Source organism: Neolamprologus brichardi, chromosome 17 (assembly GCF_056152115.1).
Source record: "Neolamprologus brichardi isolate AB-2024 chromosome 17, ASM5615211v1, whole genome shotgun sequence".
Taxonomy (NCBI): domain Eukaryota; kingdom Metazoa; phylum Chordata; class Actinopteri; order Cichliformes; family Cichlidae; genus Neolamprologus; species Neolamprologus brichardi.
Window position 1 is genome coordinate 8409840 of NC_142120.1, and position 16664 is coordinate 8426503.

Here is a 16664-nt window from a genome sequence, read left to right on the forward strand (position 1 = left end):
CCATATTGTAATGAGCAAGAGAAAGCAGGACTTTCCTGCACAACACACTGTTTTCGTTATTTCTCTTTTGAGCAAAGTATTATATCAGGATTACAAACAACTAGTAAATAGAAGGATTCTGTTGTTGACTGTCCCAATGTACACCCTGAGCTGCAATGCTGCGAGCTACACTCATTAGTTCTGACAGCATCTGTTTTTAGTAGTACTAAACTGCTGACTAGGGTCATTCTATAGAGATAGCTACAGCCTCTCTTTTACAGCTGGGTCCATGCTGTCTCGCCTACCATGGGCTCAGCTCCACTCTCCAACAAGGCAGTGAAGCCCCGTGGGCAGAACTGAATAATCTCTGCTTCTTTGTGTGTGTGTTATGTGAGATGTGCTGACAGCAGGCTGCTGGGGTCTGCTACTTTGCTAAGTCCAGTAGTCCTAGTTTTCCCTGGTGTTATTGATCTCGGCCAAACAAGTGACTAAGCCCATAAACTCATCAGGAAAGTGTTTTCACAGGACAACACAGACTTCTATAGCTCCTTTTCTTCCGACAAGGAAGCTAGGTCCATGTTTTATTCTGTCTATTGGCAAAGTATGATTTTTAAAAGATGTTCAGTTGGTACTAACAGGCCCAAACTGTTACAATAAAATTCTAGTATTCTGCATGCCTTGGTTGTAATGAGTGGTTATTTGAATTACTGCAGTGTGGCAGTATTATTTAAGTGATTGTGCTTAAATAGTACTAATACTATTGAAAGTTTTCATCAACTGTTTCACACAAATTTTCCAATGTAAATCCAAAGCAGTGTGCTCAAAGATGCTAAAATGCTTAACAGACTAAGTGCACTTTGCTTGCGTGGATTCATCACTATGTAAAAACTGGCATCTTTACATAAATGTCTGTAAACCATTTGGTACTTTATTGATATAAATGTATGAATAAAAATAGGTTTACATCCTACTTTTTTGTGGCATAGTATCCAGTCTGAATTTACAGCCCTAAAATGTCACCCTAACCAGTCAGCCGTGATGTGAGGCCATGGTGAAGTACAAAAACCAACTACACTATAGAATACTGAGAATACAAGTCATGAATATTATTAAACCATGCCTAGCTCGACGCAGTTCAACAATGGTGTTAATCATACTTGTGACTTGTCATCACTCCTACTATGCCCATGTTTTCCATTTTACTGGACCATTTGCTTTTTTTAACAGCACAGCTGCCTTTTATAGTCATGGTGCTGATGATTTGCTGGAATGGACAGATTCGGAGACCTGGCCCAAAACTAGGTTTTTGCTAGTCTTATGAGGAATGATAAGAGATTTGCAGAAGTGAAAGAAACAACACATGAAATCTTTAAATCTCCTCCATAAGCCATGGAAAGGTGTGAAAAGATAGATATAGCAAGTCCCCAATAGTACTGAGAATGGTGTCAAAGAATGAGGCTACTGGGACGCAGACACAGTCTATTATCTACAGTGTCACAAATGTATCAAAATATCTTAACAGCTTTATCCAAATGATGGCAGAAGTGTGATATTACCTGCCAATCTTTGATAGGTTTGTAGGTCTCAGACTGATGTTTGCTGTCTGGTTTATTTTGTGTGCTGGAATTTGACTTTAGATCAATGGTGTTTGATTAAGAATTTGTTTAATCAAAATCAAGGCAAAGGTAGGAACCAAATAAAGGAGGTTTGCAGTGTGTGTGTGAGCCAGGTGTATGCACTGTATGGAATCATCTGTGTCCAGTTCGTGCAACATTGATCCTGCACACTGCAGCAAGGAAACAACAGCATCACTGTATCACTGAACCATGAAAGCATCCAAATAAGTTATACCAAGCGTCATAATTTTCTGCACAGGTGAGGGCATGACTCATGGCTGTCAGATAATAGGAAGGCCTCAGGCAAATTTGTACATTAGCCTTCCTTTGTTATCCCAGACAATGTTGTCACATTAACAAAGCCGAGAGCCACAGAACTGAAAGCCATGCGAGCGGCAACTGAGATTTATTTGACCCCAAGGCCAATAAACAAATATAGCACTTTCGAAATGCAAAAGAAAAACAGACAAACATGTTAATGCATTTATGGCAAAGCTCTGCTGCTCCTTAGATATCCTTCAGCTTTGTTCTTGTTCAGTGAGAGTGATATGGAGCTCAAGTACACATTTTAGAGCTTTCCCCCGGATAGAGGGGCTCACCGAAAAACTGCAGAGCAGAGGGATATTAGTACTTTGCTTAGGCAGACATACAAACAAACAGATATTCACACAGGTCCTGCACACCTGACACCTTAGTACTTCACTGTTCTAGCAAATATATCATGAACTATGTACAGTATAGTTTAGGTATATAAAAAGTATTGGGTTACGGTAACATTTTAAAGTAAGTTTATTTATATAGCACCTTTCACAGACATGTGTCACAAAGTGCTTTGCAACAAAGATAAGAAAATACAATATAGTCATAAATACATCATAGAAACCCTGGTCTAATTAAAAGCTTTTTGAAATAAAATGTCTTTAACTGCTTTTTAAATATCTCCACTGAGTCCAGACACCGTAGAATTAGAGGAAGTGTATACCACAGTCTGGGTGCAACAGCTTGGAAAGATCGGTCCCCTCAAGTTCTAAAATGAATGTGGGGGACCACTAAAAGGTTTTGATTCGATGACCTCAGGTTACAAGGAGAGGTATGTGTACGAATCAAATCAGCAATATAGGGAGGGGCCTGTCCCTGTAATGCTCTAAAAGTCAAAACTAGAATTTGGAATGGAACCTAAATCTGATTGGTAGCCAGTGTAGTGACTTTAAAACAGGGGTCATGTGAGCTCCCTTGTTCAAACGGGTCAGTAGCCTCACTGCAGAGTTTTGAACAACCTGTAGATGAGCTAGCCCTTTCTTGTTTAGACAAGTGAACAGGCTGCTACAGTAGTCGAGTCTTGTAGAGATTAAAGCATGGATTATCATCTCAAGTTCACTTGTTGACACGATGGATGTAAGTTTTGAAATGTTCCTCAATTGAAAAAAACAAAACAAAACAGGTTCTTAATATCTGATTTAAATGTTCCTCCAAAGAAAAAGCTTCATCAAAAATAACACCTAGATTTCTAAGGTTGTGCTTCTGTGAGGAACCTAAATCACCCAGTCACTGTTTAATATCAGGTATTGCACTTTCTGGTGCAATAATCAAAGTTTCTGTTTTGTCTGGATTTAGCTGTAAGCAATTGTTGTTCAACCATTGTTTAATTTTGGTTAAACAGTCAATTAGAGCGGAGAGCTTATTAATTTCAGAAGGCTTAAATGAGTGGTTTAGCTGAATGTTGTCAGCAAAAAGATGATAAGATAAATCTTCTTACATCAGGAAACTGCTGTATTATCTTAAAAGAAAAATATATATTAAAAACAGAATCGGTTCCAGCACGAAGCCCTGAGGAACTCCACATATGAGTTGATTACCTTTACAAAAATATTGAAGGTTCATTTAAAATAAAATGCCTGTCACATACTTTTAAAAGACCTCCATGCTTTTTTTTTTTAATGTACCTAACATAAAATATGTCCTATATTGCATTAAAAAATGTAAAAATTGTAAACGAACATGCAAAAAAAATCCACATAGAATTCTCTCTGTGAGTATTTCACAAACGTTCATGAGGCCTGGCTGGCATATCGACTTTTTAAAGGACATTATCGTTCCAATAAGATATAGGCTGGGCTGATATCTTAAATAAACAATATTTAATAGCTGAGCCACAGCTTGATTGAGTGTTTTCAAATTTTATTTAGTCACTGTTCAGATCCCTGAAGTGGCCTTTTAAAGCACTTAGCCACGGGTATTTAGTCCCTGAACATAATCCTTTTTAACATTGCCTCATTACACTGACTATGTAACATAAATGGAAAAGAATAGGTTAAAAAAAAGGTGCGCAATATTTTTATTTTTAACTAGAAAAATCATTCATAACATAATGCTAGGGCATATGCATGAATACCACATCTGCTGTGCTTTCAGTAAGCACATCCTAATAAACACACTAATAAACAGGAGCTGGAGTCTCCTGTGCAGGATGGCTGTTCCTGCAAGGTGTTTGTTTGTCTGGAGTAAGACTGACAGGAGAGGGAGAAATGTGCTTCTTAGTCTGATAAAGCTAGTATCAAGCATCAGTCTTCATGCGGTGCCTGTCTTAAACCAAAGTGAAAAAGTGATATCCCATTTACTTTAATCTCTTGGTTACAGCACACTGCCAGGCAGATCTGCACTGCGCTGACACAGAAAGCTTTTGTATGAGCTTCTCACTTCCTCATCACAGCTTTAAGCCTGAGAACTTTTTTTTTTGTATTTGAGGAGTTCTAAATTAATGAGATCACTTAGAGAAATCCCTCTCCACTTCTGTTACTAATATTAGGAGGCCTCAATCCTCATCTGTTCTTCTTCTGCCTTTTTCTGTGTGAGGTGGAAGACGTGCAGTCAATATTAGATGTCTCCAAGGCGTCCTATAGGGCCATATACCTCTGCTGTTTGCTCAGCCTTTTTTAAACAAGCCTTTTGTTCCTCACACTCTCATTTCCACCGTTCTGTTTCTCAGTGTCCTCCACTCGTTTTCACTCTCATTCTGTCTCCATCTTTGCTTTTCCTTACATCCCTTTTGTGTTGTTGCTTTCGTTAAGAGGGTCTCCGGGGTTCTGACTGTATGGACTTTTTTCAGCATGTTTCTGACGTGTCGCGTCCTACTCTGTTAAGTTTTCATGTGCTCCTCTGTTTGACACTCTCTATGGCGACACTAGTTAAAGCTCTGTGCGGCCCAGTTTTTTATAGCAGTCATACTGTAATTCATATTTAAGATATTTTCAAATCAAATTCTTCTCACAATGTCCAATACTGGTGTAGCCAGAAAGGGTGACTAAAAGGTCTCTTTCAATACAAATGTGCAGCTCTTTTACTGCGCTGCTTTACTTGTGATGAAGGCTGTGTTTGTGTAGTGGGGCCTACCCCAAGAACTATATAACCTTCAATATATCATTATATATATAGCTCTAATGTATGCTAAATTGATTAAAGCTGGTCATTTGTTGGTATGCCAGTGAAAATGGTGTTGTATTTCCTCAGTTGCATGCAGGCTTAATAGCCCCAACTTCACTGTCAAACCATTACTCTTGTGTTTGTGTGTTTTTAAGCCCTACATTAAGAGCTGTTGTTCAAATTTTCAGCCTTTTGTTAACGTTTACACAAGTTTTTTTAAATGGTGGTTTAAGGTTATTTATACATGTGTGTGACCCATATACTGTAAAAGATATAAAAGATGGATGTGGACTGCTGTTTTGAAGCTCTAATATTGCAATTTCTTGAGTGTGAACTAACCGTATTTGGAGTGGATATAACCAACTTGGTTAGCAAGATGCACAGATAAAGATACTTGCTAATTAGTGCAGACGTGGATAAAATAATACAAAAATTTTACTGACCAGAAAGCGGAGCACAGACTTCTTAAATAGTATTTTTGATACAATGAATGAAACAGCACATCCAAAATGCTCCAGAAAGTAACAGCACAGAAGGATTTGTATGGAATTTGTTTTAAATATAAAAGTAATAAAATCTGGTACTAGAACTTTCAAAGGAAACCGCCTGAAAAATGTCTGTGATGTTGACATGACTCTTACAGTGATAATATGTTATAATTTTACATGGTATTTGATTATCGATTAGAGTTAAATGTTAAGGTTTCAGACATACTATCTGACATAACATGTTTGTTTACGATAGGGGCTCAGCTTGATCTATGCTAGAGAACAGGTAGACTAAAGTTAGCATGCGTGTCAATGAATTTAGCTTCAAATCCAGTACACTCAGCTTTTAGTTGTATTTTGGGTTTTACCAGGGTTTTCTTCAGGTTAGATGTGTTGCCATATCCAGATTTACATTCTGCAATAAAGATGTTAAAGAAAGCATTTTCTGCACTGAGTTTTGAAAAGTGTAACCACACCTGAGATTTCGGTTTTTGGTTTGCCACCGCCACCATTGCCCCACGTGTTTGTTTGGTTTCAACATGTCACAGGAGTGACCACACATCCCCTCGCTGTCTTTATTCCTCTAACCCTGGTGTGCTTGAGGTTTGGAACAAGCTGATTTAGTGTGAAACGGTACTTTAGGAATGGCAGTGGATCATCTACCAAGGTTGGTAGATCGATCCATCGACTTCTTCCATCTACATGTATTCTTACTGAATGTTCAGTTGAGCCCGATGCATCCATGTGTGAGTCTGTGCAAATGAGACTTTAGTAGGAAGTGCTTTTTTGGTCTCAATTTGAGAACAAAGGTGTTATATAAGTACCAGCCCATTTACCATTTAAGTTTGGTACTCAAACCTACGGCTCATTGACAGATCAGTTTGGTTGAATGGACACCTACTGTAGTAGACAGACAGTGGTCAGCACAGACATGCCCATCAAAAATAATGCATAACTTATATAAGACATATATACTGTAACAGAAACCCAAGAGCTGAAAAATAAAAAGTTGTCATGAAAGGAAATTTAGATTGAGAGATGAAAACTATATGTTGTATAACGCTATAACCACATTTATTTTTCATAAATAAATTTGGGCCTTTTAACAGAAAAGATTTGTTTATGTGAAGTCAGTTTTAAGTGACAAATAAACAAACCACCATGTTGGTTTCATTTTTCAGCCCCAAGGTTGCCGCTTGGTTAGAACACTGAGTGTAAGCACTTAAGTGTCGACCGTGCTGGGAGAGCACTTAGCCTGCTAGACCATAAAAGACCACAACAAATGTAGTTCTTCAGTTTCACACCAAAAAAGGCAAATCCCTCAACAATAACATGGATTATGAAAAAATCCTGCAGTCTAAAAACTCCTATAGATAAAGATTTTTGCAGTGTGCTTTCATGTTCTAAGTTTGTTATTGAAATCTGTAATAATAGTTAATTTAGGACATCATAAGATTCTTGTCAGATTGATAGAGCAGCTGTTATCTCTTGTGGAGTGTCACTGAATAGTAAACTCAAACAAGGTGCTTAATTGCATAGATCTGTGGCCTTTGAAGGAAGTAAAATGTTAAAGCTTTAGGGGTAGGAGTGCATGTTTATGTTAAATTAAGTTTTATAGCCCAAATGAGCATTTCCATATAAAGCCTGCAGGAATCCAGACACTCACAACCCTCTTACTGTGACTTGACTGTTAAATCAGAGTCAGAGTATTTCATCTGCACCAGTTTTGGCTCATCTTGCACATCATTTCTTTCCCTACAGTCGGCCTGTTTCTTCTTCTGCTGCTCCAAACATGTTTTTACTCCCTCCCTGCTTCACTCGTGCTTTCATCCTTCTGCTGGGACTTTGAGATGAGTTTGTTGATTGGATCAATCCCCAGAGAGCTCATACCTGGATTTCTTTTTTTACAGTATGCATCACCCAGCTGCAGAAAGCTCAGTAGAGAATCAGCCAATGAAACTAAAAAGCTGCTTCCTGCTGTTCTTTAATCTTGATTTATCTTTCTTTCTCCTCCGTCTCTGTGTGTATGTTTGACATTCTTGATGACTCCATTGTGTGCGCTGTGCGGTGTCGAGTGGGAAAAGCACGGATGGGAGAAATGCCTCTTTAACCTCTGAAGGAAGAAATAAACTTGCGGGAGGTTATAAATCTCTCTGATTAAAACCAGCTCCTCTTTGGCGGCCCTTTTCTGTGTGGGACTAGACTATGTGTGCTGTCTGTCATCTGAAGGATGCTCACAGACTGTTAAAATTAAAAACCCCTTAGAACAGTCATGGTAACCAACCCCCCCCCCCCTTTCAGTCTGTGTCTCTAGCACACACACAACCATTACAAGGGAATGTATGGGTTTAAATCGTTGTGGGGGAGGCTTCAAAAGCAGTCTGAAAGGTCAAACTGACACTGACTTGTGGCCTTTTTTAATGTAGCTGAATCATAAGAAATACCATTATATAATTTCCATCTGTCTGGACTGCATAAGCTGTAAACTGAAAGAGGTTCAGCCTGACAGGAACTGGTGGTATCTTCAACATTTAAACTGCAGCACTTGTATTAATGGTGGGATTTGCTTTTAAAAAAAAAATCAAATACAGTTTTAATTTCTCTTTGCCCAAGGGAGCTATATATCTATACAACACTATGAATCGGTCCACTGAACCCAACCAGGCTAGCATCTTAATAAGGTCATTTGTCATTTTCTGTCTCTAAAGGAACATGTAGACTGATGAGCACAATCACGGTAGTAGACAATCACAGCAAAATATTAGTACGCACAGATGGTATGTCTGAAAAAGTGCACAAAAAAAGCGTCTATAGATAGACATTTGTCACTGTTCGGGTGCTACATCCAATGGAAGCACTCGTTTTTGTTGGTTTTTTTTCTTCTCATTTCACAATGAAACCAAAACATGGTCGCAAATACCTGCAACTCTTTCTTATTGTTGTTGTGGGACTGAAAGCCTGTATTTGCTGCTCCCAATCTGGCTTCAAGTCAGTTGGTGTGTGGAGATCAAATGCAAGCGAGTAAGACTTGATGGCACACTTGTCTGGACACAATATTTCACTACTTTAAAGGTAGGGAGTGAAGAAGCCAGGCAGCCAGAGCGTGTGTTAAGTGTGCTTTTCAGGCAGCTGCCACCATCGCTGATTGCTTTGGCCCCCTTGGCCTAAGGAATTACAGCCCACACTCACAATTTCTATTCATGCCTGGGGTCAGTTATTCTATCACAGGATGAAAAATCCACACACCGATACATTTTGATGCTTGCAGTTTACTGGCTCCCGGTGGATTCATAAACTCAGAAGGCTAATTGAAACAGGAGCTAGATAATAAATCAAAGCGGTATTTCACCAGGCCTTGGCACATATATGACTTTAATAATCCAGAATGGTGATCACAGTTTAGTTGGTGTAAGCACATACGTAGAGAAACAGTGGCCTTCATCATCGGAGCTTACAGTTCACATACATACTGTTGTCACAGAGTTATTTTAGCTTCTTCGAGATCAGATCTGTTTCTACTTCATGAATTCTTCTCAAGGTGAAGTGAAAATGTTTACTTAAGACTTTGTTCTGTGTGCTTGTGAGGTAACTTGTCTCTTGTCCTGGGTTTTAAAATAATTCCCATTTGTTTAAAATGAAGTCAGTGTAGCACCTGGAGAAAACAAATTTTGGCAAATCACAGAAATTAAAAGATAAACAACAATGTGAATGTGAAAAATACAGATTTTTCTTTGTTGGACAGTTTAAAATGTTTTTTAAAATATTGTTTATGCTGTCCTAACTTTCCCTTTAGGGCCTTGCACAAGGTTTAAAGAATATCTTAAACATTTTCCAACCAGGCCAACAGACTAACAAAAAAGATAAGTTGTAGAAAATGGATGGAAAGACAACACTGTTCTAAATAAATTGCACAAGTACAAGCATGTCTGGGAGCAGGAGTAAGGAAAAGGGAATTCGGTCAATAACCTCCAACAAAGCACAGTACATTTCAAAATATTCAAGAAAACTGTTACTGCTAAAGGTGGAAACAACAAACTTGTTACACCACTTGAGGTAAAATCACTCTGTTGAGTAAAACCAGGCTACAAAGGTATGCGAGGATGAGATGTTAACAGCTGGTGATGCGTTTAAGAAAACAAAAAGCTCAACCCAGCAAATGGTGCATGGAAATTACTGATGCGGTTATATATTCTTTGGCTACGGATTTTGGTGGAAACAATGGAAAAGGAAGACTGCAAGCAGCTGGTTAAACATTTGAAAATTTAGAAATCCCTGTTTTATGTACTGAGGTGTTAATTTAACTTTTTTGTCTTAATTCTGTTCAAATATTTCTAACTAGTACATCTGCTGCTCTGACAAGGATCTTATAGTTTCTGCTTTTTGGGGGGGTTTTCTTTTCTTGTTGACAGGTGATATTGAAAGCTCTTTTAACAAACTATTCTAAATTACAGGTTTTGATTTATTTAATGTTCTATTGAATTTTCTATTTCTATTTTTTTCTTTTGTTGTTTGTTTTTCTTGTTCTTTACCTTTACAAGCAATCGTGTTTCTGTTTGAACCAAGTTGTTCTTATGTTTAGGCTTTGTATGTTAGCTCTCAGCTGGCTCCACACTGAAAGGATCTATCTATCTATCTATCTATCTATCTATCTATCTATCTATCTATCTATCTCTCTCTCTCTCTCTCTCTCTCTCTCTCTCTCTCTCTCTCTCTCTCTCTCTCTCTCTCTCTCTCTCTCTCTCTCTCTCCTTAACCCAGGTCTCACAAATAATCACTATTTTTACACCCAATTTATGAAGCTATTGAAACCAGATTTACTTTATGCTAACTTGACTGTTTGAACACAAACCTACATACACCCCCAAAGTTTTGTTATAGTTTGGTTCGGTCCCCAAATGTTTAAGTGTTTTCTTGAAAGGGAAACTGTATTCTTTATTCTTCTCTGCATGTCTCTTTTTTGTCTCCATGGCAACCTGCTAGAGCATGGGGTCAGCTCTGCTAGCTTTGCTCTTGTAGCACCTCCCAGCTCTCCTCTCCTCTCCTTTTATACTATATGTGTATCTCTCTCCATCCCCCTCCTTGCGCTAAGATGATGAAGCACTTTTAGATTTGCAGATTAAAAATGGATGCTTTTGATTCCCGCTCTCTCTTCATTTTTTAATGTTTGTTCTTCTTCTCTTTCTCTTAAAGCACTCTTTCCCCCTCATCGTCCTCGCTCTGCCTTTTTTTTTTTTTTATAAGTCTTGCTACATTCCTGTCTCCATTCATTAACATCTCGTACTGTTTCTTCCTCTTTCCCTGATCTGTGCCCCCTTTTGTCTCAGTTCAATTTGTTTCAACTCAGCTGAGATAAGATCAATGCAGCTCAGTTCAAATCGGATAAGATCATTTCAGATCAGATCACAATGAAAAATTCATTCAGTTTATCCTGACACATTTAAATCAATGCACTTTCAGTCATCTTCATTAAGATGAAATTGATGCAGGGTTTGTTTAATTATAAGGTGAGGTTATACAATAACAAACTGCCTTCCTTTTTTTTATTGTTTACTTCCTTCAGATCACATTTTGGACTTAGGCTGGAACATCCAGGTTCTTCCTCTAATTGATAGCATCTAAGTAATAGATCAAGAACCCTTTCTCATCTTTTTACATCATCTACTAAATTCAAACAGCTCAACCTCGCTTTATTGCATGACTCATCATCTTTCCCATCTGAGCTAACTACAGTTTTAATGGCTTCACGTCCAAATGTGCCGCCGTCCTTTGTCTGTCACATTTGTTTTGCTAATATGAGATGAATGGAGTATCTCTCAGGAGATTATGATAATGCATTCACGGTCACGAAGGGACGCCCATTTGGGGGAAGCAGAGGTCGCTGCGTGCAAGCGCGTGTATGGTGGTGGGTAACCTTTCATTTGTGCGTGTGTCCCTAGTGGAGATAAAAGTAATAAAAATGACAGGAGAGATTTTGGTTATTGACTGACGTCCTTGTGTTCAGCAATATGCAGTCATTTACTGGGTATTCCCTGGAGAGATAAGTGGAGGTGCCCATGTATTTATGTAGTGCTGGTGGGTAACACTGGCCTTGTGCAATGAATAAATCAAAGAGGTCTAAATAAGCGTTTGCCAAGTGTATTTAGTTAATTGAAGCTTCAGAGTCTTTTTTGAAATCCAAGGTCTTTTTTGAGAGCTGTGAACACGTCTTTTAACTCCAAATCCTTCCCTCTAACATGATGCTGATTAGGTATCTGGCGTGAGTTGGCATAAATGGAAGCTGTGATAGACTTTAAATAGACTTAGAATTTCTTTGCCAAATATTATGCAGTAAAAGCACCCTTGCTACATAATGTCAAAGGAGTCAGCGTCATTCCCCATGAATGCTTAGACGTTAATTATTTATAGTATTTCTAATCTGAGGTAAACTCCTTATTTATAGTCATTTCCGTCTTGTTTTTTCAGGTTGAAATATCCGTTGAAGACAAACAGCAGCTGAGAATAAATCCTCGGAGGTGAGTCAGAGATTGCTTCTGAGTGCTTGACTACATTTTCTCCATGATGTGCCAATTTACATCGTTCTCTCTTTAATGAGTGATATATTATTGAATTTAAAAGTAGCATAGAGATGTAAAAAATCATTATATAGGGAGAATACATAAAACAGAGGTTTAAGCCATTAATGGGTAGCTAAGCAGATTATGTCATTATGTAGTTGATGATATGGCAGCATGAGAGGAGACAGCAGTCTGAACGAGTTCTATATACAGTGGGGCAAAAAAGTATTTAGTCAGCCACCGATTGTGCAAGTTCCCCCACTTAAAATGATGACAGAGGTCAGTAATTTGCACCAGAGGTACACTTCAACTGTGAGAGACAGAATGTGAAAAAAAAATCCATGAATTCACATGGTAGGATTTGTAAAGAATTTATTCATAAATCAGGGTGGAAAATAAGTATTTGGTCAATAACAAAAATACAACTCAATACTTTGTAACATAACCTTTGTTGGCAATAACAGAGGTCAAACATTTACTATAGGTCTTTACCAGGTTTGCACACACAGTAGCTGGTATTTTGGCCCATTCCTCCATGCAGATCTTCTCAAGAGCAGTGATGTTTTGGGGCTGTCGCCGAGCAACACGGACTTTCAACTCCCGCCACAGATTTTCTATGGGGTTGAGGTCTAGAGACTGGCTAGGCCACTCCAGGACTTTCAAATGCTTCTTACGGAGCCACTCCTTTGTTGCCCGGGCGGTGTGTTTTGGATCATTGTCATGTTGGAAGACCCAGCCTCGTTTCATCTTCAAAGTTCTCACTGATGGAAGGAGGTTTTGGCTCAAAATCTCACGATACTTGGCCCCATTCATTCTGTCCTTAACACGGATCAGTCGTCCTGTCCCCTTGGCAGAAAAACAGCCCCATAGCATGATGTTTCCACCCCCATGCTTCACAGTAGGTATGGTGTTCTTGGGATGCAACTCAGTATTCTTCTTCCTCCAAACACGACGAGTTGAGTTTATACCAAAAAGTTCTACTTTGGTTTCATCTGACCACATGACATTCTCCTAATCCTCTGCTGTATCATCCATGTGCTCTCTGGCAAACTTCAGACGGGCCTGGACATGCACTGGCTTCAGCACCGGAACACGTCTGGCACTGCGGGATTTGATTCCCTGCCGTTGTAGTGTGTTACTGATGGTGACCTTTGTTACTTTGGTCCCAGCTCTCTGCAGGTCATTCACCAGGTCCCCCCGTGTGGTTCTGGGATCTTTGCTCACCGTTCTCATGATCATTTTGACCCCACGGGATGAGATCTTGCGTGGAGCCCCAGATCGAGGGAGATTATCAGTGGTCTTGTATGTCTTCCATTTTCTGATGATTGCTCCCACAGTTGATTTTTTCACACCAAGCTGCTTGCCTATTGTAGATTCACTCTTCCCAGTCTGGTGCAGGTCTACAATTCTTTTCCTGGTGTCCTTCGAAAGCTCTTTGGTCTTGGCCATGGCGGAGTTTGGAGTCTGACTGGTTGAGGCTGTGGACAGGTGTCTTTTATACAGATGATGAGGTCAAACAGGTGCCATTCATACAGGTAACGAGTGGGGGACAGAAAAGCTTCTTACAGAAGACGTTACAGGTCTGTGAGAGCCAGGGACTTTCCTTGTTTGAGGTGACCAAATACTTATTTTCCACCCTGATTTACGAATAAATTCTTTACAAATCCTACCATGTGAATTCATGGATTTTTTTTCACATTCTGTCTGTCACAGTTGAAGTGTACCTCTGGTGCAAATTACTGACCTCTGTCATCATTTTAAGTGGGGTAACTTGCACAATCGGTGGCTGACTAAATACTTTTTTGCCCCACTGTATATCGATGAAATTGTGAGTCTGAATGATGGTTGCTTCTGGTTATTCCAATGTGAGTGACATGTGACATTCTCGGGATGCTGACCCATTCTTCTTCTGTAAATGTGATTCAAAAATCTGTTTGTGTTACGCTTCTCTGAGAACAGGTAGAGCAAGTGGCTGCTTGTTCACATCATTTTCTTAACAATTGTGAAACATCTTTTGAAATGTTGATTTTAAATTTCCTCAGTTATTCTAATTGTTTATGTGTATAACTGAGAGAATAATGCTTCTACCTATAGAGTAGAAGAAGAGGGTCACCCAGGTTCAGTGACTATAAAAAGTGCTTATGCTTTGCTCTGATTCACTTGTAATGCTAATGCAGCTACATGCTACGTGTGCACAATGATGTTACTGAATGTGTCAGCCAGCTTCTTCTTCTTCTTCGAATACCCCAGCCCCAGTTTTTGCTGATGGCATGTCTGTTCTAGTGCTTTTTTTCAGTTGGCATTTCTTTTTATATTTTCGTCTTAGTAATATGCTCCCATTGTGTTACGGTTAGTATCGCTCCAAGGAGGTACTGCAGTTTGTGCAAAGCCATAAACTCCACTTGGTTGCAATTATACGCTAAATACAGAATTTTTTTCTTTCTGACAGACATATATATTACTCGAATGTATGACTCTAACAGACCTACAAATATCTTTCAATTTGTAAATACACATGACAGATCATATTATGAACTTTATAAGCGGCTCAATCCCTGGCTGTACTTCAAATAAAAAGGTCAGTTAGCATAGATGAAAAGTGCTGAGTGTTGAGCATGACTCACAGCTGGCAGTGACTGATACCCTTTGCAGTCTTGGCTCTGCCCTGTTTGTATCTGCAGTGTATACACTCAGCAAGTACAAGTAAGAAAAGCGAGAACACTAGAATAAACCTTGTGGATGCTGTAAACTCTGAATAGCTACGACAACCCCATTAGCCTATATGCGAGTAAACTCTATGGGCCAAAAGCTCAAGCTCGAAACGCTCAGTTTTAGACTGTTTTTTCTACTCTTGGCTCTGTATGCTGTCAGTAAGCGTGGATATCCCTAATATGGTTATCTCTGGGACACAGCACCACCCATAACCCTGGTCAACCCTTTTGTTTACAATGGGGAAGCCAATCAGAAGACAGCTGGTTTAAAAGGAGTGCGAAAGTAGCTGAAGTGCCCTATTTTCGACAATTGTTTTGAACTGTGAAACTGTGAATCATGTAAAGCTACTTGAGTGCAAGACATGAAAATTATTATAACAGATCATTTAAGTTTGATTTTGTTTAGAGTAGTATGGCTATCTGAGACATTCACAGGTCAGACACGTGCTATAAAGGTTTTTTTTGGGAACAGATTCAAGTGTAAACATGGAAAATCCTTAAGGTCACATAATAAAAACAGGCAAAGTCCCCATAAATCCACAGCCTAAAAGGCCACCATGGGTTAGTGTAATTACTCAGCAACTGTTTGAACACAGGGGATTGTTTATGACTGGATAAATAGCAGCCACATGTCCTGGCATCATCTGCTGCTCACCTGATAATCAGCACACTCCAGTGCACATGCAGAGGACACGCAAACAGACAGGAGCGTGGTGCATTGATGCGAATTAACACATTTAGATTAACAGTGCAGGGAGTTTTACAGTCATTATCAAGTAGTAATGTATAAATGTTAGAAGGCTGGAAAGAATGTGATTGCTTTTGTAATACTGAGGTCCACTTAGGAATGTAAATCTGCATTGCAAGACAGGAACAAAATAAATAAATACAAAATAAATAAATAAATGAATACTGAGCAGCAAATATAATGGCTTGTGAGTGGCACAGCCAACAGGCCACTGCTATACAGCGTTCTGTGGAGCAATAGTCTTAGTAAGTAGAGCACACTCAGCAATTACATAACACATCACTACAGTGTTTCCACCTTCCGGCAATATCATTGTTACCTCAATAGCCCCATGAGAGCCCTCTACTATATTGCAGTGAGCCATAATTTTAACAGTGAGTCATTATCGCAGCAGTTTATTTAACTGAAAAGAAGTCATGGAAAAGTGGTTTGAATTCAGTTATTGCAGGTTGCGATGATGGATCTCCTCTCCTCCCTGCCCTCTTCCTCCAGCTTCCTCTCTCCTCCTGTCCACCCGTCTCTATGAGTAATCCTTGCGAACAGATGGGTGGAGGAGAAAAAAAAGGGGCATGCCAGCTTGTTGCGCAGCTATAACACTGTCAATCAGTCCCCTCCCCCGTCCCATCCTGTCAACATTTCAGCCCGTTCCGCCTTAAAAATTTCCCACTCTCTTCTTTCTCCCTAATCATTTCATTCTCCCCGCCTGCCCCGATCGGACTGTCAGTTAGCCTGTCTATCGGTTTGACAATGTGACTATTTTTGTTATATCACCACTGCAAGAGCCATATGTGGGAATAAGTTAAAGGTGTAACAGTCTTGCCCCGAAGGATAAAAACAGCCACATGTTGGAAACAAAATAAATTATAGGACCCCACACAGTAAGTCATGTCAGAGTCACGTACCAAGGCCATGTGCATCTATTGATACCTTTTACCTAGCAGTAACCCCAGAGGAATACCAATGAGTCTTGGCTCGGTTACAAGCCCAGCTGGGTTCATGCCCTGTCACACTGTAGCACTGTATTAGAATGAGCCTGTACATTGATTTTAGGGTCTGTTTTTTTAATGTCTAGTCTTTGCTTCGCAGTAAACACACTTTTTCACACTTTATACAGCCCCACTTTGAAGCAGAAGCCTCTGCAGTGCAGT

At 39.4% G+C, this 16664-nt stretch overlaps 1 protein-coding gene across 5 annotated transcripts in view; it reads left to right on the forward strand.

Moving 5' to 3' along the window:
• The window catches only part of nrcama (neuronal cell adhesion molecule a), a 63671-nt gene that overhangs the window by 14474 nt on the left and 32533 nt on the right, over window positions 1–16664 (forward strand). For all 5 annotated transcript variants that reach the window (XM_087830302.1, XM_087830305.1, XM_087830304.1 and 2 more), the window contains exon 2: window positions 11966–12015. The gene's annotated coding sequence lies outside the window, so the exon portion shown is untranslated. The remainder of the gene's footprint in view (window positions 1–11965; window positions 12016–16664) is intronic.